At 46.8% G+C, this 27,449-nt stretch overlaps 1 long non-coding RNA gene across 2 annotated transcripts in view; it reads left to right on the forward strand.

Moving 5' to 3' along the window:
- Positions 1-27,449, forward strand: part of LOC135050522 (uncharacterized) — a 142,816-nt gene that overhangs the window by 25,652 nt on the left and 89,715 nt on the right. The window contains exon 3 of one of the 2 annotated variants that reach the window (XR_010241647.1): positions 14,262-14,345. The exons of the other annotated variant lie outside the window; for it this stretch is intronic. This is a non-coding gene — a long non-coding RNA (uncharacterized LOC135050522). The remainder of the gene's footprint in view (positions 1-14,261; positions 14,346-27,449) is intronic. 2 annotated transcript variants of the gene reach the window in all.

Raw genomic sequence — 27,449 nt, forward strand, 5'->3', positions numbered from 1 at the left:
CACACAGATAGGTATACGGTAGGAACACAAGTAAGTTACATGTACGTCTAGTCAGTCAATGTTCAGGAGTTCAGCAGGCGGACCGCTTGGGGAAAGAAACTTTTGAGGCTTCTGGTGGATCTGGCGGGGACAGCCCTGTAACGCCTGCCTGAAGGAAGCAAGTTAAACATGCTGTGGCCAGGGTGTAGCTGGTCTTTTACTATCTTCATTGCCCGCTTTTTAGCTCTGGACAAGTACAGGTCCTGGACTGAGGGAAGGTCGGCCCCGATGATCTTCTCTGCGGTTCTGACCACCTTTTGGAGCCTGCATCTGTCCCTCACGCTGGCGGAGCTGTACCATACGAGTATCGAGGAGCACAGTACCGACTCCACAATCGCAGAGTAGAAGAGGAGCAGAAGCTTCTGTGGGATGTTGAACTTCCTTAGTTGCCTGAGGAAGAACAACCTCTGCTGCGCTTTCCCAACAGTGGCGTCAGCGTTGGACCCCCATTTAAGGTCCCGGGAGATTGTGGTCCCTAGAAACTTGAAGGAGTCCACTAGCGATACCACACTGTCAGCAATCGTTAGCGGAGGTGCACTAGATGACTTCTTCCTGAAGTCCACTATCATCTCGACAGTTTTGAGGGGGTTGAGCTCGAGGTTGTTGTGGATGCACCACTGGTCCAGCCGGTCTACTTCCCGTCTATAGGCCGATTCGTCCCCATCCTTGATGAGGCCGATGACGGTGGTGTCATCGGCGAATTTGATGATCCTTACTGATTGCGCCTCTGAGGTACAGTCATTTGTGTATAGGGAGAAGAGCAGGGGTGAGAGTACACAGCCCTGGGGGGCCCCTGTACTAATGGACCGCGCTTGAGAGGTGAATTCCCCCGCTTTCACCACCTGTGTCCTATCTGTCAGGAAGTCTATTATCCAGGAACAGGTAGCTTCTGGGACCCCTAGGCGAAGTAATTTGGGGTGGAGGATGCTGGGGACGATTGTATTGAAGGCCGAGCTGAAATCGACAAACAGGACCCTCGCGTAGGTACCGGGAATGTCTATCATGCACTTGGGCATTAAAAACCCAAAAGGCTAAATATAGTATCAAGGGCACTATCATGGAAACTACTGAGGAGGAAAAAGATTTAGGAGTCACCATTCCAGATGATTTGAAAGGAAGGCTAGTCAGATGCTTAGTGGCATAGGAAGAGGAATCAGTAGCAGGAAGCAAGAAGTAATAATGCCACTGTATAAGTTATTGGTACAGCCTCATCTAGAATACTGTGTTCAGTTCTGAAGGCCATATGTCCAGAAGAATATAAATACATTAGAGAGTGTACAAAGAAGGACAATTAAAATGGTGCATGGCCTACATCACAAAACTTACCAGGAAAGACTTAAAGATCGTAATATGTATTGTTTGGGGCAGAGGAGGGAAAGGGGGGACATGATAGAAACTTTCCGGTATATCAAGGGACTTCAACAAGATAGAGGGTGGATAAATTCATCAAAGGAAGAGAAATCTAAGAACACAAGAGTATGCACTGACAATGAAGGAGATAGGTTCAGGAGAAACTTGAGGAAAAAGTACTTCACAGAAAGGATAGAGGATAAGTGCAATAGCCTCCCATCAGAGGTGATAAAGGCTAAGACAGTAATTTAAACACGCTTGGGATAGATATTTATTATTAACAGTTTCTTATATAGCACAGCAAATTCCGTTACGCTTTACAATTGGAAACAACAGTGATAAAAAAAAACCTGGGAAATAACAGACTGTATTAGAGGTAGGAAGGCCCTGCTCGCAAGCTTACTTACAATCTATACGAATATTCTTACAAAGGAACAAATAGAGTTGAAGCTACCAAATGGATAAATGAAAAAGGGCAGACTAGATGGGTTTTATCAAATAACAAAATGCAAAGTGAATGTACATAAAGAGAAATGTAAATCAAATCAATATTTTGGGGTGACCACCCTTTGCTTTCAAAACAGCATCAATTCTTCTAGGTACACTTGCACAAAGTCAGAGATTTTGTTGGATTATAGTCAGGTGTATGATTAACCAATCATACCAAACACATGATAATGATCATAATTTTCATATGTAGGTTAAAACACAGTCATTAACTGAAACAGAAACAGCTGTGTAGGAGGCTTAAAACTGGGTGAGGAACAGCCAAACTCTGCTACAAAGGTGTGGTTGTGGAAGACCGTTTTGTGTCGCAGGTCATACACCATGGCAAGACTGAGCAAAGCAACAAGACACAAGGTAGTTATACTGCATCAGCAAGGTCTCTCCCAGGCAAAGATTTCAAAGCAGACTGAATTTTCAAGATGTGCGGTTCAAGCTCTTTTGAAGAAGCACAAAGAAACAGGCAACGTTGAGGACTGTAGACGCAGTGGTTGGACAAGGAAACTTAGTGCATCATGCTTACTTCCTTTTGAAATTGGAAGATGTCCAGCAGTGCCATCAGCTCAGATTTGGCAGAAACCAGTGGGACCCAGGTCCACCCATCTACTGTTCAGAGAAGTCTGGCCAGAAGTGGTCTTAAATGAAGAATTGTGGGCAAAAAGCCATACCTTCAACATAGAAACAAAGCCAAGCGTCTCAACTGTGCATGAAAACATAGGAACTGGGGTGCAGACAAAATGTCAGCACGTGCTCTGGACTGATGAGTCAAAATGTGAAAGATTTGGCTGTAACAGAAGGCAGTTTGTTCACCGAAGGGGTGGAGAGCGGTACAAATAATGAGTGTCTACAGGCAACAGTGAAGTATGGTGGACGTTCCTTGCAAGTTTGGGGCTGCATTTCAGCAAGTGGAGTTGGGGATTTGGTCAGGATTTATGGTGTCCTCAATGCTGAGAAATGCAGAAACGCACATGACACACCTTGTGTTTTTCATGCCGCTCCCAGTTACCTCCCCCAAATGGTCCCTTCCTGTCACTCACTCTGCATTTAAGTTCTCTGTGTAAGTGCGATCGTGGCGGGACCTTAGCGCGTGCGCCATGCCATCACGGCAAATGCGCAATCTGCCATTAATTGCTCCATTGTGTGAACATCGGCATTGTGTACAAACCTGAATTATGCCTAGAGAGAGAGAGAGAGAGAGAGACTAAGGGGTCTATTCATGAAGCAGTGAAAAGAGTGGAGAACAGGACCAATGGAGAAGTTGCCCATGACAACCAATCAGCTTTGAAGGAAGCCTTTATCAAGTACATTTTAGAAAATGTGAGGGAGATGCCAATTGGTTGTCGTGAGCAACTTCTCCACTGTTCTATTTCTCCACTGTTTTCACTGCTTCATGAATAGACCGCTGAGAGAGAGAGAGAGAGAGAGAGAGAGAGAGAGAGAGAGAGGTGTGTGTCTTTGTGCCTTAATCAGTTCTCTTGTACACAGATCCTTCATAAAGAATACTCATTTTCCATTATAAATAACCTATGTGTACTAATCATTCCGGATTTTGCTGTAATAAAGCCAATATCGTTCCCTTTTCCGGACATCCTCTGGGAAGCAGCTACTGTTTCTGCCAAGGCCACTTACATTACATAGGCTGTTCTTATAATGATAGATGGCATTGCCACCTGCTGCCTACTGACCAGCGTGTTATTGTTGCCTCTGCCAAGGAAGATATCAGACTCGGACAATGATTGATCGCGGAGCCGCTGTTCTACATCTCCTCACCTTTACCTTGCATGTAGACACAGAAACCGCTTTTCCTGAATAGCAAACTAGAAAGGAGCAAAAATCATTACGTTTTACATAAACTGTTATATAGAAATAATTCAATTAAAGCAAAGGTTGCTTTGAATGTCTCACTGAATTCCCTTTGGGCACGCTGCTCTAAGAATATTGATTAAGCTGGAATTAAATCAGCGTTGTGAAAAAGTAAATGATTATTTTTCATGACCAGTAAAGAAAAACATGGACATACTGGTATCATTCCCGGAAAGAAAATCTGGAAATTATCCACATTTATTTTATTTATTAATTATGAACATTTATCCATATAGCGCCAGTATACTCTTTAGCGTATGGGAACAAACAGTAAGTAATGAAATAAGATGGGATATTAAGGAACAGACAAAGCAGTACTGTCAGAGACTGATATATATATATATATATATATATAGAAGTGGTCATAGTTCTGACGATAGAGTATAGTAAATATTACCAGGAGATGTCTACTGCACATTGTAGTCACACAACCTGTGCTGGGGCATTCTCTCTCTGGGATTGGTACCACCTTCTAATACACTCGGGAGACCTGTGAAGAAACTGATTGTTCTCAGGATGCAGCGCATTGGCATTTGTAGATCTAGAGAACATCAGGACACAATGGGTGGGCTACAGGAGGTTGGTCGACACCATATATGGCTCTCGGGAGGTTTATGAACACCACAAATGAGTCTCAGGAGGTTTGTGAACACTGTGTATATACCTCAGCAGGCTTTTGACCATCACAGATGGGTCTCAGGAGGTTTGTAAACATCAAGAAGGTGCCTCAGGAAGTTTGTTAACACCATTTTGTGACCAAGTGATGTCTCTCAGGTGGTTTGTGAACACCACAGAAGGGTCTCAGGATGTATGTGAGAACCACAGATGGGTCTCAGGCAGGGGCGTAACTATAAATATTTCTCCCCCAAGCCAAAACATTCTCTGCCCCCCCCCCCCCATAATTGGCACCAATAAAGCGATGAATCTGCGAGCGCCGCAAAAAGGGGCATGGCCTTGCTGAAATGGGCATGGCTTTGCATAAAGGGGCGTGGCATTGCAGGAAAAGACTACCTTATACCCCAGTTTTGCAACCTGCACGCCCTGACGTTGGCCACCACAGGAAAAAAAATAATCCTGATTCATGCCCCTTACATTATTTGTCATTTTTCCTCCTTATAGTAATGCCCCTTATACATTATGCCACATACTGCAATGGCCCTTAGACATTATGCCACACACAATAATGGCCATGACACAATATGCCACACACCATAATGCCCCTGACACATTATGCCACACACCATAATGCCTGTGACAGATTATATCACGCATCGCAATGCCCGTTATACATTATGTTACACACTGCAATGCCCCTGATACATTATAGCATATACAATGCCTGTGACACATTATGACTAGTGATGAGCGCCTGAAATTTTTCGGGTTTTGTGTTTTGGTTTTGGGTTCGGTTCCGCGGCCGTGTTTTGGGTTCGACCGCGTTTTGGCAAAACCTCACCGAATTTTTTTTGTCGGATTCGGGTGTGTTTTGGATTCGGGTGTTTTTTTCAAAAAACCCTAAAAAACAGCTTAAATCATAGAATTTGGGGGTCATTTTGATCCCATATTATTATTAACCTCAAAAACCATAATTTCCACTCATTTTCAGTCTATTCTGAATACCTCACACCTCACAATATTATTTTTAGTCCTAAAATTTGCACCGAGGTCGCTGGATGACTAAGCTAAGCGACCCTAGTGGCCGACACAAACACCTGGCCCATCTAGGAGTGGCACTGCAGTGTCACGCAGGATGTCCCTTCCAAAAAACCCTCCCCAAACAGCACATGACGCAAAGAAAAAAAGAGGCGCAATGAGGTAGCTGTGTGAGTAAGATTAGCGACCCTAGTGGCCGACACAAACACCGGGCCCATTTAGGAGTGGCACTGCAGTGTCACGCAGGATGTCCCTTCCAAAAAACCCTCCCCAAACAGCACATGACGCAAAGAAAAAAAGAGGCGCAATGAGGTAGCTGTGTGAGTAAGATTAGCGACCCTAGTGGCCGACACAAACACCGGGCCCATCTAGGAGTGGCACTGCAGTGTCACGCAGGATGGCCCTTCCAAAAAACACTCCCCAAACAGCACATGACGCAAAGAAAAAAAGAGGCGCAATGAGGTAGCTGACTGTGTGAGTAAGATAAGCGACCCTAGTGGCCGACACAAACACCGGGCCCATTTAGGAGTGGCACTGCAGTGTCACGCAGGATGTCCCTTCCAAAAAACCCTCCCCAAACAGCACATGACGCAAAGAAAAAAAGAGGCGCAATGAGGTAGCTGTGTGAGTAAGATTAGCGACCGTAGTGGCCGACACAAACACCGGGCCCATTTAGGAGTGGCACTGCAGTGTCACGCAGGATGTCCCTTCCAAAAAACCCTCCCCAAACAGCACATGACGCAAAGAAAAAAAGAGGCGCAATGAGGTAGCTGTGTGAGTAAGATTAGCGACCCTAGTGGCCGACACAAACACCGGGCCCATCTAGGAGTGGCACTGCAGTGTCACGCAGGATGGCCCTTCCAAAAAACACTCCCCAAACAGCACATGACGCAAAGAAAAAAAGAGGCGCAATGAGGTAGCTGACTGTGTGAGTAAGATAAGCGACCCTAGTGGCCGACACAAACACCGGGCCCATTTAGGAGTGGCACTGCAGTGTCACGCAGGATGTCCCTTCCAAAAAACCCTCCCCAAACAGCACATGACGCAAAGAAAAAAAGAGGCGCAATGAGGTAGCTGTGTGAGTAAGATTAGCGACCCTAGTGGCCGACACAAACACCGGGCCCATCTAGGAGTGGCACTGCAGTGTCACGCAGGATGGCCCTTCCAAAAAACCCACCCCAAACAGCACATGACGCAAAGAAAAAAAGAGGCGCAATGAGGTAGCTGACTGTGTGAGTAAGATAAGCGACCCTAGTGGCCGACACAAACACCGGGCCCATTTAGGAGTGGCACTGCAGTGTCACGCAGGATGTCCCTTCCAAAAAACCCTCCCCAAACAGCACATGACGCAAAGAAAAAAAGAGGCGCAATGAGGTAGCTGACTGTGTGAGTAAGATAAGCGACCCTAGTGGCCGACACAAACACCGGGCCCATTTAGGAGTGGCACTGCAGTGTCAAGCAGGATGTCCCTTCCAAAAAACCCTCCCCAAACAGCACATGACGCAAAGAAAAATAAAAGAAAAAAGAGGTGCAAGATGGAATTGTCCTTGGGCCCTCCCACCCACCCTTATGTTGTATAAACAAAACAGGACATGCACACTTTAACCAACCCATCATTTCAGTGACAGGGTCTGCCACACGACTGTGACTGATATGACGGGTTGGTTTGGACCCCCCCCAAAAAAGAAGCAATTAATCTCTCCTTGCACAAACTGGCTCTACAGAGGCAAGATGTCCACCTCATCATCATCCTCCGATATATCACCGTGTACATCCCCCTCCTCACAGATTATCAATTCGTCCCCACTGGAATCCACCATCTCAGCTCCCTGTGTACTTTGTGGAGGCAATTGCTGCTGGTCAATGTCTCCGCGGAGGAATTGATTATAATTCATTTTAATGAACATCATCTTCTCCACATTTTCTGGATGTAACCTCGTACGCCGATTGCTGACAAGGTGAGCGGCGGCACTAAACACTCTTTCGGAGTACACACTTGTGGGAGGGCAACTTAGGTAGAATAAAGCCAGTTTGTGCAATGGCCTCCAAATTGCCTCTTTTTCCTGCCAGTATAAGTATGGACTGTGTGACGTGCCTACTTGGATGCGGTCACTCATATAATCCTCCACCATTCTTTCAATGGTGAGAGAATCATATGCAGTGACAGTAGACGACATGTCCGTAATCGTTGTCAGGTCCTTCAGTCCGGACCAGATGTCAGCATCAGCAGTCGCTCCAGACTGCCCTGCATCACCGCCAGCGGGTGGGCTCGGAATTCTGAGCCTTTTCCTCGCACCCCCAGTTGCGGGAGAATGTGAAGGAGGAGATGTTGACAGGTCGCGTTCCGCTTGACTTGACAATTTTCTCACCAGCAGGTCTTTCAACCCCAGCAGACTTGTGTCTGCCGGAAAGAGAGATCCAAGGTAGGCTTTAAATCTAGGATCGAGCATGGTGGCCAAAATGTAGTGCTCTGATTTCAACAGATTGACCACCCGTGAATCCTTGTTAAGCGAATTAAGGGCTCCATCCACAAGTCCCACATGCCTAGCGGAATCGCTCCGTGTTAGCTCCTCCTTCAATGTCTCCAGCTTCTTCTGCAAAAGCCTGATGAGGGGAATGACCTGACTCAGGCTGGCAGTGTCTGAACTGACTTCACGTGTGGCAAGTTCAAAGGGCAGCAGAACCTTGCACAACGTTGAAATCATTCTCCACTGCGCTTGAGACAGGTGCATTCCACCTCCTATATCGTGCTCAATTGTATAGGCTTGAATGGCCTTTTGCTGCTCCTCCAACCTCTGAAGCATATAGAGGGTTGAATTCCACCTCGTTACCACTTCTTGCTTCAGATGATGGCAGGGCAGGTTCAGTAGTTTTTGGTGGTGCTCCAGTCTTCTGTACGTGGTGCCTGTACGCCGAAAGTGTCCCGCAATTCTTCTGGCCACCGACAGCATCTCTTGCACGCCCCTGTCGTTTTTTAAATAATTCTGCAACACCAAATTCAAGGTATGTGCAAAACATGGGACGTGCTGGAATTTGCCCATATTTAATGCACACACAATATTGCTGGCGTTGTCCGATGCCACAAATCCACAGGAGAGTCCAATTGGGGTAAGCCATTCCGCGATGATCTTCCTCAGTTGCCGTAAGAGGTTTTCAGCTGTGTGCGTATTCTGGAAGGCGGTGATACAAAGCGTAGCCTGCCTAGGAAAGAGTTGGCGTTTGCGAGATGCTGCTACTGGTGCCGCCGCTGCTGTTCTTGCGGCGGGAGTCCATACATCTACCCAGTGGGCCGTCACAGTCATATAGTCCTGACCCTGCCCTGCTCCACTTGTCCACATGTCCGTGGTTAAGTGGACATTGGGTACAGCTGCATTTTTTAGGACACTGGTGACTCTTTTTCTGAGGTCTGTGTAAATTTTCGGTATCGCCTGCCTAGAGAAATGGAACCTAGATGGTATTTGGTATAGGGGACACAGTACCTCCAACAAGTCTCTAGTTGGCTCTGCAGTAATGATGGATACCGGAACCACGTTTCTCACCACCCAGGATGCCAAGGCCTCAGTTATCCGCTTTGCAGTAGGATGACTGCTGTGATATTTCATCTTCCTCGCAAAGGACTGTTGGACAGTCAATTGCTTGGTGGAAGTAGTAAAAGTGGTCTTACGACTTCCCCTCTGTGATGACCATCGACTCCCAGCAGCAACAACAGCAGCGCCAGCAGCAGTAGGCGTTACACGCAAGGATGCATCGGAGGAATCCCAGGCAGGAGAGGAATCATCAGAATTGCCAGTGACATGGCCTGCAGGACTATTGGCATTCCTGGGGAAGGAGGAAATTGACACTGAGGGAGTTGGTGGGGTGGTTTGCGTGAGCTTGGTTACAAGAGGAAGGGATTTACTGGTCAGTGGACTGCTTCCGCTGTCACCCAAAGTTTTTGAACTTGTCACTGACTTATTATGAATGCGCTGCAGGTGACGTATAAGGGAGGATGTTCCGAGGTGGTTAACGTCCTTACCCCTACTTATTACAGCTTGACAAAGGGAACACACGGCTTGACACCTGTTGTCCGCATTTCTGTTGAAATACCTCCACACCGAAGAGCTGATTTTTTTGGTATTTTCACCAGGCATGTCAACGGCCATATTCCTCCCACGGACAACAGGTGTCTCCCCGGGTGCCTGACTTAAACAAACCACCTCACCATCAGAATCCTCCTGGTCAATTTCCTCCCCAGCGCCAGCAACACCCATATCCTCCTCATCCTGGTGTACTTCAACACTGACATCTTCAATCTGACTATCAGGAACTGGACTGCGGGTGCTCCTTCCAGCACTTGCAGGGGGCGTGCAAATGGTGGAAGGCGCATGCTCTTCACGTCCAGTGTTGGGAAGGTCAGGCATCGCAACCGACACAATTGGACTCTCCTTGTGGATTTGGGATTTCGAAGAACGCACAGTTCTTTGCGGTGCTACTGCTTTTGCCAGCTTGAGTCTTTTCATTTTTCTAGCGAGAGGCTGAGTGCCTCCATCCTCATGTGAAGCTGAACCACTAGCCATGAACATAGGCCAGGGCCTCAGCCGTTCCTTGCCACTCCGTGTGGTAAATGGCATATTGGCAAGTTTACGCTTCTCCTCCGACAATTTTATTTTAGGTTTTGGAGTCCTTTTTTTACTGATATTTGGTGTTTTGGATTTGACATGCTCTGTACTATGACATTGGGCATCGGCCTTGGCAGACGACGTTGCTGGCATTTCATCGTCTCGGCCATGACTAGTGGCAGCAGCTTCAGCACGAGGTGGAAGTGGATCTTGATCTTTCCCTAATTTTGGAGCCTCAACATTTTTGTTCTCCATATTTTAATAGGCACAACTAAAAGGCACCTCAGGTAAACAATGGAGATGGATGGATACTAGTATACAATTATGGACGGATTGCCGAGTGCCGACACAGAGGTAGCTACAGCCGTGAACTACCGTACTGTACTGTGTCTGCTGCTAATATAGACTGGTTGATAAAGAGATGTAGTAGTATGTATAAGTATAAAGAAGAAAGGAAAAAAAACCACGGGTAGGTGGTATACAATTATGGACGGACTGCCGAGTGCCGACACAGAGGTAGCTACAGCCGTGGACTACCGTACTGTACTGTGTCTGCTGCTAATATAGACTGGTTGATAAAGAGATGTAGTAGTATGTATAAGTATAAAGAAGAAAGAAAAAAAAACCACGGGTAGGTGGTATACAATTATGGACGGACTGCCGAGTGCCGACACAGAGGTAGCTACAGCCGTGGACTACCGTACTGTACTGTGTCTGCTGCTAATATAGACTGGTTGATAAAGAGATGTAGTAGTATGTATAAGTATAAAGAAGAAAGAAAAAAAAACCACGGGTAGGTGGTATACAATTATGGACGGACTGCCGAGTGCCGACACAGAGGTAGCTACAGCCGTGGACTACCGTACTGTACTGTGTCTGCTGCTAATATAGACTGGTTGATAAAGAGATGTAGTAGTATGTATAAGTATAAAGAAGAAAGAAAAAAAAAACCACGGGTAGGTGGTATACAATTATGGACGGACTGCCGAGTGCCGACACAGAGGTAGCTACAGCCGTGAACTACCGTACTGTACTGTGTCTGCTGCTAATATAGACTGGTTGATAAAGAGATGTAGTAGTATGTATGTATAAAGAAGAAAGAAAAAAAAACCTCGGGTAGGTGGTATACAATTATGGACGGACTGCCGAGTGCCGACACAGAGGTAGCTACAGCCGTGAACTACCGTACTGTACTGTGTCTGCTGCTAATATAGACTGGTTGATAAAGAGATGTAGTAGTATGTATGTATAAAGAAGAAAGAAAAAAAAACCACGGGTAGGTGGTATACAATTATGGACGGACTGCCGAGTGCCGACACAGAGGTAGCTACAGCCGTGGACTACCGTACTGTACTGTGTCTGCTGCTAATATAGACTGGTTGATAAAGAGATGTAGTAGTATGTATGTATAAAGAAGAAAGAAAAAAAAACCACGGGTAGGTGGAATACAATTATGGATGGACTGCCGAGTGCCGACACAGAGGTAGCTACAGCCGTGAACTACCGTACTGTGTCTGCTGCGACTGGATGATAAATAATGATATAAAAAATATATATATATCACTACTGCAGCCGGACAGGTATATATTATATAATGACGGACCTGCTGGACACTGTCTGTCAGCAGAATGAGTTTTTTATAGAATAAAAAAAAAAACACCACACAAGTGAAGTCACACGACGAGTGTTTAACTTTTTCAGGCAATCACAATATAGTATACTACTAACTATACTGGTGGTCAGTGTGGTCAGGTCACTGGTCAGTCACACTGGCAGTGGCACTCCTGCAGCAAAAGTGTGCACTGTTTAATTTTAATATAATATGTACTCCTGGCTCCTGCTATAACCTATAACTGGCACTGCAGTGCTCCCCAGTCTCCCCCACAATTATAAGCTGTGTGAGCTGAGCACAGTCAGATATATATACATAGATGATGCAGCACACTGGGCTGAGCAGTGCACACAGATATGGTATGTGACTGAGTCACTGTGTGTATCGTTTTTTTCAGGCAGAGAACGGATATATTAAATAAAACTGCACTGTCTGGTGGTCACTGTGGTCAGTCACTAGTAAACTCTGCACTCTCTACACTTCTACAGTACTCCTAAGCTCCAGTAAATCAGGTCAATCTCTCTCTCTCTCTCTCTCTCTTCTAATCTAAATGGAGAGGACGCCAGCCACGTCCTCTCCCTATCAATCTCAATGCACGTGTGAAAATGGCGGCGACGCGCGGCTCCTTATATAGAATCCGAGTCTCGCGAGAATCCGACAGCGTCATGATGACGTTCGGGCGCGCTCGGGTTAACCGAGCAAGGCGGGAGGATCCGAGTCTGCTCGGACCCGTGAAAAAAACCATGAAGTTCGGGCGGGTTCGGATTCAGAGAAACCGAACCCGCTCATCTCTAATTATGACACACACTGCAATGTCCGTGATACATTATGCCACACACTGCAATGTCCATGATACATTAGGCCATACACTGCAATGATGCTGAGACATTATACCACATACCACAATGCCCGTGATATAGTATACCACACACCATAATGCCCATTATACATTAAGTCCTACAGTAAGGCTTCTAATTACTTTTAAATTACCTGTTCGTTGCCAGGGGTTTCATGCTCTTGGTTCTATGCACGGTGCCAGGGGTTTTCATGCTCAGGGTGTCATGCTTATTGCCAGGGGTTTCATGCGCTGGGTGTTATGCTTGTTGCCAGAGGTATCATGTGCTGGGTTTCAAGTTTGTTGCCAAGGGGTAATATTCGTTGCCAGGGGTTTCATGCACTGGGTGTCATGCTCGTTGCTAAGGGGTAATGCTTGTTGCCAGGGATTTCATGAGCTGGGTGTTGTGCTTGTAACCAGGGGGTAATGCTTGTTGCTAGGGCTGTGCTCCCAATGCCACATATGACCCTAGTGCCAGATATTCCCTCACAGTGCCAGATGCACATGCCCCCAGTGCCCCATATGCCCCCCCCCCCCTCCGGTGCCAGCTACACACATACCCCCAGTGCCAAATATGCCTCTCCAGTGCCAGGTACACATATACCCCCAGTGCCAAATATGCCCCCCCCCCCCAGTGCCAGGTACACATATACCCCCAGTGCCAAATATGCCCCCCAGTGCCAGGTACACATATACCCCCCAGTGCCAAATATGACCCCCCATTGCCAGGTACACATATACTCCCCCCAGTGCCAAATATGCTCCACCAGTGGCAGGTACATATATACCCCCCAGTGCCAAATATGCTCCCCCAGTGCCAGGTACATATATACCCCCCCCCCAGTGCCAAATATGCTCCCCCAGTGCCAGGTGCATATATACACCCCCCTGCCCAGTGCCAAATATGCTCCCCCAGTGCCAGGTACATATATATCCCCCCCCAGTGCCAAATATGCTCCCCCAGTGCCAGGTACCCCCCCACCCCCCCGGGCTCCCCCGCTGCTGTGCTGTTTTGGGAAGGACACAGGAGGGCACAGTGCGCGACTCTCCTGTGTGTCCCTCCTGGGTCTCCGGCGGCGTGTCTGTCAAATGAGCTGCCGGTTCGTGAGCCAATCAGAGCTCACGAACCAACAGTTCATTTAACAGACACGCCGCTGCCACCGGAGACCCAGGAGGGACACACAGGAGAGGCGCGCACTGTGCCCCCCCGTGTCGTTCCCAAAATAGCAGAAATCAGTGGCGGCAGCGACGGCGCCCCCGCAGCCCTGCGCCTCCAAACGATCGCAGTGGCTGCGGGGCCCTAGTTACGCCACTGGTCTCAGGAGGTTTATGAGTACCACAGATGGGCCTTGGGAGGTATGTGAAAGCCACAGATGGATCTCAGGAGGTTTTGTGGATATATGACAGATGGGTCTCAGGAGGTTTCTGAACTTTAAACCACTGATGCCCCATCAGGCCCAGGCCCAGACACTTTATGTTGCCCCCTGGCCCCCGCCCAATCTCTTAGCACCCCTGGGTCCACATTTCATGGGGAAGTCACTGGGATTATTTCCATGCTGGGAACAAATTCCTTTGCTGCAAACAAAATTATGTCAATATTTTAATAAAATGCAAATGTCTAAGCCTGGAGGCTTACCATATCAGTGCAAATATCATGTAATTTTTCAAATATTACTGTATTGCTAATGTCCCTTGGTGTGCTGGGTAAATTTGCTTTGTGTACCTTTCTAGTTTAGAACAACCCCTCCTTTTCAGTACCTGAGGGGTATTACTAATTTGATTGAGCAGCTTTCATTTTATATTTCAGTTTAGAGAGACATAGATGGGACCTGCATTTGGAGAGCATGCTGGTTCCTCTGGTGCTGTTTGGAGGACCTAGGGATGTCTCCTGGTAAGCTAGCTCTCAGTTTATATATATTTTTGTATGTGCTTTTATCATGTGGCCTTGCAGTAGACAATTTTATGGCCAAGAGTGGGTGCTATTATTATGCAGTGTAGGGACCTCCAGTATCAGAGAAGCCTTGACGTTGGCCTGGAGGCTTACCAAATTTTTGCAAATATATGTAACTAAGATCTCTGAATTATCTACCACCATGTAGTTTTTCAAATCTTATTGCTAAGACCCCTTGGTGTGCTGGGGAAAATCTACTTTGTGTACCTTTCTAGTTTAGAACAACCCTTCCCTTTCACCACCTGAATGGTATTACTAATTTGATTAAGCAACTTCCATTTTATGCTTCAGATTTGTATTATTGCTTGATTTTTCTGCTCCTTGCTGCACATTTTGAAGTGGTGTGGTTATGCCTCCCCACCACTAGAAAGTCCTGGACCCTGGTACTCTATAGCCTGACCACTACCACTCTGGCGCCCTGCTCATTGGTGATGACAAAATATATTATTCTGCGAAAAGGTGACGTGTATTGCCGAATGTATTCTGAATGATTTGGTAGTGTCGGAGGATTCTTTTTTAGATAAGGGGGGAGCAGTTATGCTGCCTACAACGCTGGACCTAGGGAATGGCACCGTTGCTGCCCCAGGGCAATTGTAGGGTGCCTCTATCAGCTCCCCGCAGTCTGTAGAGCCATCTAGTTTGGGAGCTCAACTTCTTCCGGTTCGGGCCTCCCCACCACCTCATTGTGACTTCATGACATCACCTGTTCGGGGGCGGTGCTCACACAGGTCAGATTTTTACCCAGCTATGACTCTGAGCGTGTGTACAGCGAGTTTCATGGACTTTGATAATGCATGTTAAACTCTTAAAATTAACTCCTGTGTCTAAGAGTCCTGATGTTGAATGTTGTCTTGAAAGAAAAAAAAAATGCTCAGTTGTTCTGTTTGACTTCAAGTGTACCCTTAGTGACCTGAACTGGCTTCCTGTGGTCACAGATGGGATTAATAAAATGTAAATGTTTCGCAGTGTGTTAATATTAATGCAATGCAAGTGTTGCGATAACAAGAGTTTAATTTTATATGTTTATTATGCTATATTATCACTTTATTATAGATATGCACAGATATCTGCCTCCGTGTTTCACATGCTAGCAAAACAAGTGGAAAAGAAAGATTCTATTTGATTGCAGTCTACATAACGTTATAATTATGTATTTAGTTTTTTAAAGGCATTTAGTCAATTTTTTTTTATATCCGTTGGTTTAAGTGCTCATGTTATTACCTTGACTTGAGTGACTGTACACTTCACTGGTATATACTACCCCAGTATGCGATATATATATCATCAGTCACACCAATGATTGTGGGCTGTGTACTAGTAATGTAAGTGATGTCAGCAGCTTCCTCTGTGTTGCTGCATGCTTTTATTGGTGTTTGGGATTACTGAGGGCCGGCTACTGTTTAATCTATAGGAGTGTGCTAATGCATTCAGGACAAGTTCATTATACAAGCTGTCATATAAGAATGTCAGGGAGTAATTTTTTATGAACACTGATGGTTAACCCTTTCAGTTCCATAAAAGAAGGATTTACGGCCATACCTGTCCCATACAGTGCTTGTGGAGCACGTTACAGCAGTTGCTATATTGCATGATATGGCCAAGAAATGTGGTTTTTGTTTAATTGTATCTCTTGTATGAAGTTCAGATTTTTTGCAAGCATTATAGGAGCACTAAACCGTAACCTCTCTCCCATGTGATATCATCACTGAGCTGCCTACAGATTGGTTGTATCACCTACTATTTACTAGAGATGAGCGGGTTCGGGTCTCGGAATCCGAACCCGCCCGAACTTCAGCCTTTTTTGCACGGGTCCGAGCAGACTCGGATCCTCCCGCCTTGCTCGGTTAACCCGAGCGCGCCCGAACGTCATCATCCCGCTGTCGGATTCTCGCGAGACTCGGATTCTATATAAGGAGCCGCGCGTCGCCGCCATTTTCACACGTGCATTGAGATTGATAGGGAGAGGACGTGGCTGGCGTCCTCTCCGTTTAGAATAGATTAGAGAGACACTTGATTTACTAATTTTGGGGAGCATTAGGAGTACTCAGTACAGTGCAGAGTTTTGCTGATAGTGACCACCAGTTTTATTTATAATCCGTTCTCTGCCTGAAAAAAACCGATACACAGTCACATACCATATCTGTGCTCAGCCTCAGTGTGCTGCATGATATATCATCTATGTATATCTGACTGTGCTGAGTGCTCACTGCTCACACAGCTGAATTGTGGGGGAGACTGGGGTGCAGTTATAGCAGGAGTACAGTGCACACTTTTGCTGCCAGTGACCACCAGTATATTGTCTGCCTGAAAAAGTTAAACACTCCTGTGGTGTTTTTTTTTTTTATTCTATAGTATAAACGCATTCTCCTGACAGTGTCCAGCAGGTCCGTCATTCATTATATTATATAAATATTTACCTACAGTAGTGTTATATTTTTTTTTTTCATCTCTATCTTTATCATCTCTATATTAGCAGACGCAGTACGGTAGTCCACGGCTGTGGCTATCTCTGTGTTGTCAGTGCTCGTCCATAATTGTATACCTACCTACCTGTGGTGGGGTTTTTTTTTTCTATCTTCTTCATACTAGTAGTTTAGGAGTCTGCTGACAGTGTCCACCAGGTCCGTCATTATAATCCTACAGTAGTAATATATTTAGTATATTATCTATACTAGCAGACGCAGTACGGTAGTCCACGGCTGTGGCTATCTCTGTGTCGTCAGTGCTCGTCCATAATTGTATACCTACCTACAGAGTCGGCCCTAGCCAATTTGATGCCCTAGGCAAAATTTTGTCTGGTGCCCCCTAGCTCCGCCGCTAGTTCTGCATCTGTACCTGCAACGCTCAGGTAGTGGGGCCCACCGGGGGGTTACCCTGTGGGCCAGTTCAACTCTGCACAATGCCACACAGTAATGACCATAATACATATAATTCCACACAATAAAGGAACCTTACACATATGCCCCACATTAGTAATGCCCATAATACACATAATGCCACACAGTAATGCACCTTACACATATGCCCCACATTAGTAATGCCCATAATACACATATACTGCCTCAGATACTGCCACACTTGCTGGTTATACAAAAAGACCCGTATCAAACATGTAGAAACTGCCCATTCTCTTCACTATTCAGTGTGTTTGCAGGTGTCTGTTACTGCATGCCCTTTACTTTATACTGTGGGAGTGATATGCTCTGCCCTCCAGTCTGATGTGTCCGAAAGTCATGCTGCACTGATGTTTCATATAGAAAACCACAATGCAACTTACTGATAACGTTACAGTGCTGGGTGGCAGGGGAATTTTACGGCATGGACTGACTAGGAAATAAAGTGTGGGGAGAACATTGCCCATGTTATGTCCCTGCAGACACCTGGGAATTGCACAGGGATAAGGGACACAGGATAACAGGGTCCCCCTCCCCTATGTGCACAAGCAGTATAGGTGATGTCAGGTTTCTGTGAAGCAGTCTTCCAAAATACACATGTGTTATAGAAGCCATCCAGTAATAACCTTATATAGTCAGTGAAAATGTCACAGGTCCAGGAATTGCATTTACTTGGCTTCTGCTGTCTGTCTGAGGTCTCACAAGTCAGGGGCATTCAAGCATGTCAGAGGAAGTTTAAGGCACAGTGTGCATTTTTTTTTACAAATGTAAACAGCAGTGTATACAAGTACTGATTGAATACATTTGGAAAGTAACAGTTAGTTTGCGAACTGTCCTTCCCAGCATGAGATACTGCAGGGACATGCTTGGATGCCCCTAGACATGCTTGGATGCCCTAGGCAAATGCCTAGCCTGCCTATAGCTAAGGCCGGCTCTGCCTACCTACCTGTGGTGGGGTTTTTTTTTCTATCTTCTTCATGCTAGTAGTTTAGGAGTCTGCTGACAGTGTCCACCAGGTCCGTCATTATAATCCTACAGTAGTAATATATTTAGTATATTATCTATACTAGCAGACGCAGTACGGTAGTCCACGGCTGTGGCTATCTCTGTGTCGTCAGTGCTCGTCCATAATTGTATACCTACCTACCTGTGGTGGGGTTTTTTTTTCTATCTTCTTCATACTAGTAGTTTAGGAGTCTGCTGACAGTGTCCACCAGGTCCGTCATTATAATCCTACAGTAGTAATATATTTAGTATATTATCTATACTAGCAGACGCAGTACGGTAGGCCACGGCTGTACCTACCTCTGTGTCGTCACTCGTCCATAATTGTATACCTACCTACCTGTGGTGGGTTTTTTTTTTCTATCTTCTTCATACTAGTAGTTTAGCAGTCTGCTGACAGTGTCCACCAGGTCCGTCATTATATTATATATACCTACAGTAGTTATATATATATTTTTTTTATATCATTAATTATCATCTCTATACTAGCAGACACAGTACGGTAGTCCACGGCTGTAGTTACCTCTGTGTCGTCAGTCACTCGTCGTCCATAAGTATACTAGTATCCATCCATCTCCATTGTTTACCTGAGGTGCCTTTTAGTTGTTCCTATTAAAATATGGAGAACAAAAATGTTGAGGTTCCAAAAATAGGGAAAGATCAAGATCCACTTCCACCTCGTGCTGAAGCTGCTGCCACTAGTCATGGCCGAGACGATGAAATTCCATCAACGTCGTCTGCCAAGGCCGATGCCCAATGTCATAGTACAGAGCATGTAAAATCCAAAACACAAAAGATCAGTAAAAAAAGGACTCAAAAATCTAAATTAAAATCGTCGGAGGAGAAGCGTAAACTTGCCAATATGCCATTTACCACACGGAGTGGCAAGGAACGGCTGAGGCCCTGGCCTATGTTCATGGCTAGTGGTTCAGCTTCACATGAGAATGGAAGCACTCAGCCTCTCGCTAGAAAAATGAAAAGACTTAAGCTGGCAAAAGCACAGCAAAGAACTGTGCGTTCTTCGAAATCACAAATCCACAAGGAGAGTCCAATTGTGTCGGTTGCGATGCCTGACCTTCCCAACACTGGACGTGAAGAGCATGCGCCTTCCACCATTTGCACGCCCCCTGCAAGTGCTGGAAGGAGCACCCGCAGTCCAGTTCCTGATAGTCAGATTGAAGATGTCCGTGTTGAAGTACACCAGGATGAGGAGGATATGAGTGTTGCTGGCGCTGGGGAGGAAATTGACAAGGAGGATTCTGATGGTGAGGTGGTTTGTTTAAGTCAGGCAGGCACCCGGGGAGACACCTGTTGTCCGTGGGAGGAATATGGCCATTGACATGCCTGGTGAAAATACCAAAAAAATCAGCTCTTCGGTGTGGAAGTATTTCAACAGAAATGCGGACAACAGGTGTCAAGCCGTGTGTTGCCTTTGTCAAGCTGTAATAAGTAGGGGTAAGGACGTTAACCACCTCGGAACATCCTCCCTTATACGTCACCTGCAGCGCATTCATCATAAGTCAGTGACAAGTTCAAAAACTTTGGGCGACAGCGGAAGCAGTCCACTGACCAGTAAATCCCTTCCTCTTGTAACCAAGCTCACGCAAACCACCCCACCAACTCCCTCAGTGTCAATTTCCTCCTTCCCCAGGAATGCCAATAGTCCTGCAGGCCATGTCACTGGCAATTCTGACGAGTCCTCTCCTGCCTGGGATTCCTCCGATGCATCCTTGAGTGTAACGCCTACTGCTGCTGGCGCTGCTGTTGTTGCTGCTGGGAGTCGATGGTCATCCCAGAGGGGAAGTCGTAAGACCACTTTTACTACTTCCACCAAGCAATTGACTGTCCAACAGTCCTTTGCGAGGAAGATGAAATATCACAGCAGTCCTCCTGCTGCAAAGCGGATAACTGAGGCCTTGGCATCCTGGGCGGTGAGAAACGTGGTTCCGGTATCCATCATTACTTCAGAGCCAACTATAGACTTGATTGAGGTACTGTGTCCCAGGTACCAAATACCATCTAGGTTCCATTTCTCTAAGCAGGCGATACCGAAAATGTACACAGACCTCAGAAAAATACTCACCAGTGTCCTAAAAAATGCAGTTGTACCCAATGTCCACTTAACCACGGACATGTGGACAAGTGGAGCAGGGCAGACTCAGGACTATATGACTGTGACAGCCCACTGGGTAGATGTATTGACTCCCGCCGCAAGAACAGCAGCGGCGGCACCAGTAGCAGCATCTCGCAAATGCCAACTCTTTCCTAGGCAGGCTACGCTTTGTATCACCGCTTTCCAGAATACGCACACAGCTGAAAACCTCTTACGGCAACTGAGGAAGATCATCGCAGAATGGCTTACCCCAATTGGACTCTCCTGTGGATTTGTGGCATCGGACAACGCCAGCAATATTGTGCGTGCATTATATCTGGGCAAATTCCAGCACGTCCCATGTTTTGCACATACCTTGAATTTGGTGGTGCAGAATTATTTAAAAAACGAGAGGGGCGTGCAAGAGATGCTGTCGGTGGCCAGAAGAATTGCGGGACACTTTCGGCGTACAGGCACCACGTACAGAAGACTGGAGCAACACCAAAAACGCCTGAACCTGCCCTGCCATCATCTGAAACAAAAAGTGGTAACGAGGTGGAATTCAACCCTCTATATGCTTCAGAGGATGGAGGAGCAGCAAAAGGCCATTCAAGCCTATACATCTGGCCACGATCTAGGCAAAGGAGGTGGAATGCACCTGTCTCAAGCGCAGTGGAGAATGATTTCAACGTTGTGCAAGGTTCTGCAACCTTTTGAACTTGCCACACGTGAAGTCAGTTCAGACACTGCCAGCCTGAGTCAGGTCATTCCCCTCATCAGGCTTTTGCAGAAGAAGCTGGAGACATTGAAGGAGGAGCTAAGACATAGCGATTCCGCTAGGCATGTGGGACTTGTGGATGGAGCCCTTCATTCGCTTAACCAGGATTCACGGGTGGTCAATCTGTTGAAATCAGAGCACTACATTTTGGCCACCGTGCTCGATCCTAGATTTAAAACCTACGTTGTATCTCTCTTTCCGGCAGACACAAGTCTGCAGGGGTTCAAAGACCTGCTGGTGGGAAAATTATCAAGTCAAGTGGAACTTGATCGGTCAACAGCTCCTCCTTCACATTCTCCCGCAATTGGGGGTGCGAGGAAAAGGCTCAGAATTCCGAGCCCACCCGCTGGCGGTGATGCAGGGTAGTCTGGAGCGACTGCTGATGCTGACATCTGGTCCGGACTGAAGGACCTGCCAACGATTACGGACATGTCGTCTACTGGCACTGCATATGATTCTCTCTCCATTGAAAGAATGGTGGAGGATTATATGAGTGACCGCATCCAAGTAGGCACGTCAGTACGTATACTGGCAGGAAAAAGAGGCAATTTGGAGGCCCTTGCAGAAACTGGCTTTATTCTACCTAAGTTGCCCTCCCACAAGTGTGTACTCCGAAAGAGTGTTTAGTGCCGCCGCTCACCTTGTCAGCAATCGGCGTACGAGGTTACTTCCAGAAAATGTGGAGAAGATGATGTTCATTAAAATGAATTATAATCAATTCCTCCGTGGAGACATTGACCAGCAGCAATTGCCTCCACAAAGTACACAGGGAGCTGAGATGGTGGATTCCAGTGGGGACGAATTGATAATCTGTGAGGAGGGGGATGTACACGGTGATGAATCGGAGGATGATGATGAGGTGGACATCTTGCCTCTGTAGAGCCAGTTTGTGCAAGGAGAGATTAATTGCTTCTTTTTTGGTGGGGGTCCAAACCAACCCGTCATTTCAGTCACAGTCGTGTGGCAGACCCTGTCACTGAAATGATGGGTTGGTTAAAGTGTGCATGTCCTGTTTATACAACATAAGGGTGGGTGGGAGGGCCCAAGGACAATTCCATCTTGCACCTCTTTTTTCTTTAATTTTTCTTTGCGTCATGTGCTGTTTGGGGAGTGTTTTTTGGAAGGGCCATCCTGCGTGACACTGCAGTGCCACTCCTAGATGGGCCAGGTGTTTGTGTCGGCCACTTGGGTCGCTGAGCTTAGTCACACAGCTACCTCATTGCGCCTCTTTTTTTTCTTCTTTGCGTCATGTGCTGTTTGGGGAGTGTTTTTTGGAAGGGCCATCCTGCGTGACACTGCAGTGCCTATCCTAGATGGGCCAGGTGTTTGTGTCGGCCACTTGGGTCGCTGAGCTTAGTCACACAGCTACCTCATTGCGCCTCTTTTTTTTCTTCTTTGCGTCATGTGCTGTTTGGGGAGTGTTTTTTGGAAGGGCCATCCTGCGTGACACTGCAGTGCCACTCCTAGATGGGCCAGGTGTTTGTGTCGGCCACTTGGGTCGCTTAGCTTAGCCATCCAGCGACCTCGGTGCAAATTTTAGGACTAAAAATAATATTGTGAGGTGTTCAGAATAGACTGAAAATGAGTGGAAATTATGGTTATTGAGGTTAATAATACTTTGGGATCAAAATGACCCCCAAATTCTATGATTTAAGCTGTTTTTTAGGGTTTTTTGAAAAAAACACCCGAATCCAAAACACACCCGAATCCGACAAAAAAAAATTCGGTGAGGTTTTGCCAAAACGCGTTCGAACCCAAAACACGGCCGCGGAACCGAACCCAAAACCAAAACACAAAACCCGAAAAATTTCCGGTGCACATCTCTACTATTTACAGACATGCGGGGGGACGCCCCTCCCTTCCCCCGCACCAGGACAAAAGTATCGCACAGCGGTGATGCTTTTGTACTTTAGGAGTAGCTCCCTGCCAGGAGCTACGTGTCGCTGTGAGGACATCTGCATCTGCGTATGACGTCACGCCTTGCCTGGACTGCGCTGCGCTTGCGTTGCCTGGACTACGCCCCTAAAATGGCGGCCAAACGCCGCTGGCCCGCCCCCTCCCTCCAAGGAACGCCTCTGCCTGTCTGGTAGAGGTCATCACAGGGCTGAGACGGCCGTCAGCTGTCTGGCATGTGCCGGCGCACTGCAGTGACGGCGCATGCGCAGTTCAGACCTGATCGGCTGCTGTGCGAAAACGCACAGCACCGATCAGGTCTGAATTAGGCCCTACGTCCGGATTAAGGGCCACGTGATGGGACTGGGGTTGAAAATTATTAAATGGCCCCTGTGAGAAGCCAGAGATCTGTTGTGAAGTGTGGGTGTGGCTAGTGCCGCCTACACTGTCAGCCCTGAAGTCTCTCTTATACAACTTTCATATCACAAAGCACAAACCCCAGTTGGACCCTTTTGAAACCGGGTCCGACCCAAGTCCAAACAGGCATCAAACCATTTCACATTGCAGTTTCGACACAAGGTTATTCCCAGGTTATTCCCGGGCTGGTGCCTTTCACACTGAACCCGGATCCAGTAGCGGATCTTGCCACTGGCAAGCAGGACTTTTGCCCGGGGCGCCGCCTTCCGGAGGGTGCCGGCGCCATCCGGAGGGCGCCGCACCATGGCACGATCCACTACTTTGTGCCCCCCGCTGGCCGCTGTGTCCCCCGCTGGTCCCGCTGTCCCCCGCTGTGAAGGGAAACTAGACGCTACACGTCTAGTTTCCCTTCGTGTAGAGGACTTTTGCTGTGCGGTGCGCGATGACGTTATCGCGCACCGCACAGCATTGTGGGACTGACAGACGCTAGGGGTCATAATTGACCTCTAGTGTCTGTCATCCGAGGAAAGGAGCGGTGCCGGCGAAGATCTGCAGCGGTCGGGAGCGGGGATAGTAAGTATTTTTTTTTCTTTCAGCGGCGCTACTCCACTGTACAGGGGGCGTAACTGACCACGCCCCCTGTATGAAGCCACACCCCCATTTTCCGCCCGGGGCGCCAAAGGGTCTAGAACCGGCCCTGCCCGGATCACCCATGTTTAACACTGTGATGTGATTTAAAATGGACTTTTCTGGCTTACATTAATGAGGTTTCAAAGGAAATAAAAGGAGGGGCTGGGGACTGCTCTGAGCAGACACATAAACAGCGAATCAGCACCTTTTTCTGAGACCTGGGTTGAATATCCTGGGTCAGAGGCTTTGACACTGCACAACGACCTGGGTCCGACCTGTGTTTAACCCTTCTTTTAACCCGGGTTGAAATGCCAGGTTGTTCGACCTGGGTTATTCACTTTGACGCTTACACACTGCACCTCGATCCGGGACGACTCGGCAATGTGGAAGGGGTATAAATCAGTAGAAAAATTGCATCCTTTAGGGGAACATGTACTAAGCAGTGATGAAAGTGGAGAAGTGAGCCAGTGGAGAAGTTGCCCATGGCAACCAATCAGCATTAACGTAACAGTTATAATTTGCATACTATAAACACATACATAGCAGCTGATTGGTTGCTATGGGCAAATTCTCCATCAGCTCACTTCTCCACTTTTATCACTGCTTAGTACATGTCCCCCTAAATGAGGAAATTAGAAAGTTTGATTGAATAGCAAGTTTTGAAGATGCAGTGATATGCGGAACAGTCCCAGGAGGGCTGTGCTTACTGTCACAGATGGACATGTATCAAGCCTTGGAAAAGGATATGGTGGAGACCAGGGGCTGGCTGGCAACTTTTAGCCTGGGGGGCAAGTCCAGAGCACTGGCCCTTAAGTAATGGTGCCATCTTAAATGGAGTTTATTTTGTTTAAAAAATATTTATTAATAAAAGACAATTAGGCCTGGTGTAAATTATCCCAAAGACACTTTATTATAAATTTGTCAGTGCGGTCGCGGCTTCAGCAGAGCTGTGTAGTGCAGGGGTGGCCAACCAGTCAGTGGCAAAGAGCCAGAAAAGATCTGTAGTCAAGGGTAAGAGCCATATCATATGCGCGCCAAAGGCGTGCAAGCAAAAATGGGGGCGTGGCATAGTTGTCACAAAGCCACACCCAATTTTTATGCGCACACCTTTCGGTTTGACGTTTGTAGGAGTATGACCTTGTGTCATAACCCAATTTTAGTCATGTTGTACAGTGCCACATACAAATAAAGCCCCTGTACAGTGCCACATACAAATAAAGCCGCTGTACAGTGCCACATACATATAAAAACACCCAAAAATGGGTGCCTCCACAGTGCCAGATACATATATGTCCCCACAGTGCCAGATATATATATGTCCCCATAGTGCCAGATACATATGTCCCCACAGTGCCAGATACATATATGTCCCATAGTGCTAGATACATATATGTCCCCATAGTGCCAGATACATATATGTCCCCACAGTGCCAGATACATATATGTCCCCATAGTGCCAGATACATATATTTCCCCATAGTGCCAGATACATATATGTCCCCACAGTGCCAGATACATATATTCCTCCACAGTACCAGATACATCTATTCCTCCACAGTACCAGATACATCTATTCCTCCACAGTGCCAGATACATATATGTCCCCACAGTGCCAGATACATATATGCCCCCACAGTGCCAGATACATATATTTCCCCATAGTGCCAGATACATATATGTCCCCACAGTGCCAGATACATATATGTCCCCATAGTGCCAGATACATATATGCCCCCACAGTGCCAGATACATATATGTCCCCATAGTGCCAGATACATATATTTCCCCATTGTGCCAGATACATATATGTCCCCACAGTGCCAGATACATATATGTCCCCACAGTGCCAGATACATATATTCCTCCACAGTACCAGATACATCTATTCCTCCACAGTACCAGATACATCTGTTCCTCCACAGTGCCAGATACATATATGTTCCCACAGTGCCAGATACATATATGTCCCCACAGTGCCAGATACATATATGCCCCCACAGTGCCAGATACATATATGTCCCCATAGTGCCAGATACATATATGTCCCCACAGTTTCAGATACATATATTCCTCCACAGTGCCAGATACATATATGTCCCCATAGTGCCAGATACATATATGTCCCCACAGTGCCAGATACATATATGTCCCCATAGTGCCAGATACATATATGTCCCCATAGTGCCAGATACATATATGTCCCCACAGTGCCAGATACATTTATGTCCCCACAGTGCCAGATACATATATGTCCCCATAGTGCCAGATACATATATTTCCCCATAGTGCCAGATACATATATGTCCCCACAGTGCCAGATACATATATATCCCCACAGTGCCAGATACATATATTCCTCCACAGTACCAGATACATCTATTCCTCCACAGTAACAGATACATCTGTTCCTCCACAGTGCCAGATACATATATGTTCCCACAGTGCCAGATACATATATGTCCCCACAGTGCCAGATACATATATGCCCCCACAGTGCCAGATACATATATTCCTCACAGTGCCAGATACATATATGTCCCCATAGTGCCAGATACATATATTTCCCCATAGTGCCAGATACATATATGTCCCCACAGTGCCAGATACATATATTCCTCCACAGTACCAGATACATCTATTCCTCCACAGTACCAGATACATCTGTTCCTCCACAGTGCCAGATACATATATGTTCCCACAGTGCCAGATACATATATGTCCCCACAGTGCCAGATACATATATGCCCCCACAGTGCCAGATACATATATGTCCCCACAGTGCCAGATACATATATGTCCCCATAGTGCCAGATACATATATTTCCCCATAGTGCCAGATACATATATGTCCCCACAGTGCCAGATACATATATGTCCCCACAGTGCCAGATACATATATTCCTCCACAGTACCAGATACATCTATTCCTCCACAGTACCAGATACATCTGTTCCTCCACAGTGCCAGATACATATATGTTCCCACAGTGCCAGATACATATATGCAGGGGTGTATCTTCCTATTGGCCAGGATGGCACTTGCCAGGGGCGCCGGCCAAGAGGGGGGCACCACCTGGCAGTGCCACCCGTGCCAGGGCGTAGAATTACATAGTAGTTCTCACTGAATACATCCCTTAGTAGTGCTCATCCACTGCGGGACTCCCAGAAGTGTATTGCACTCTGACACTCTCTGTGACTACAGTCACAATGATAGTGAATATAGCCAGGGAGGGGGGTACTTCCAGGTATGGGGAGGGGCGAGGCACCTCCTCTTCCTCATCCGCTCTCCTTCTCATTGGTCCCACACGGTCTGTCACCAAACACCAGCCGCTACAA

This window comes from Pseudophryne corroboree, chromosome 2 (assembly GCF_028390025.1).
Source record: "Pseudophryne corroboree isolate aPseCor3 chromosome 2, aPseCor3.hap2, whole genome shotgun sequence".
In the NCBI taxonomy this organism is placed as follows: domain Eukaryota; kingdom Metazoa; phylum Chordata; class Amphibia; order Anura; family Myobatrachidae; genus Pseudophryne; species Pseudophryne corroboree.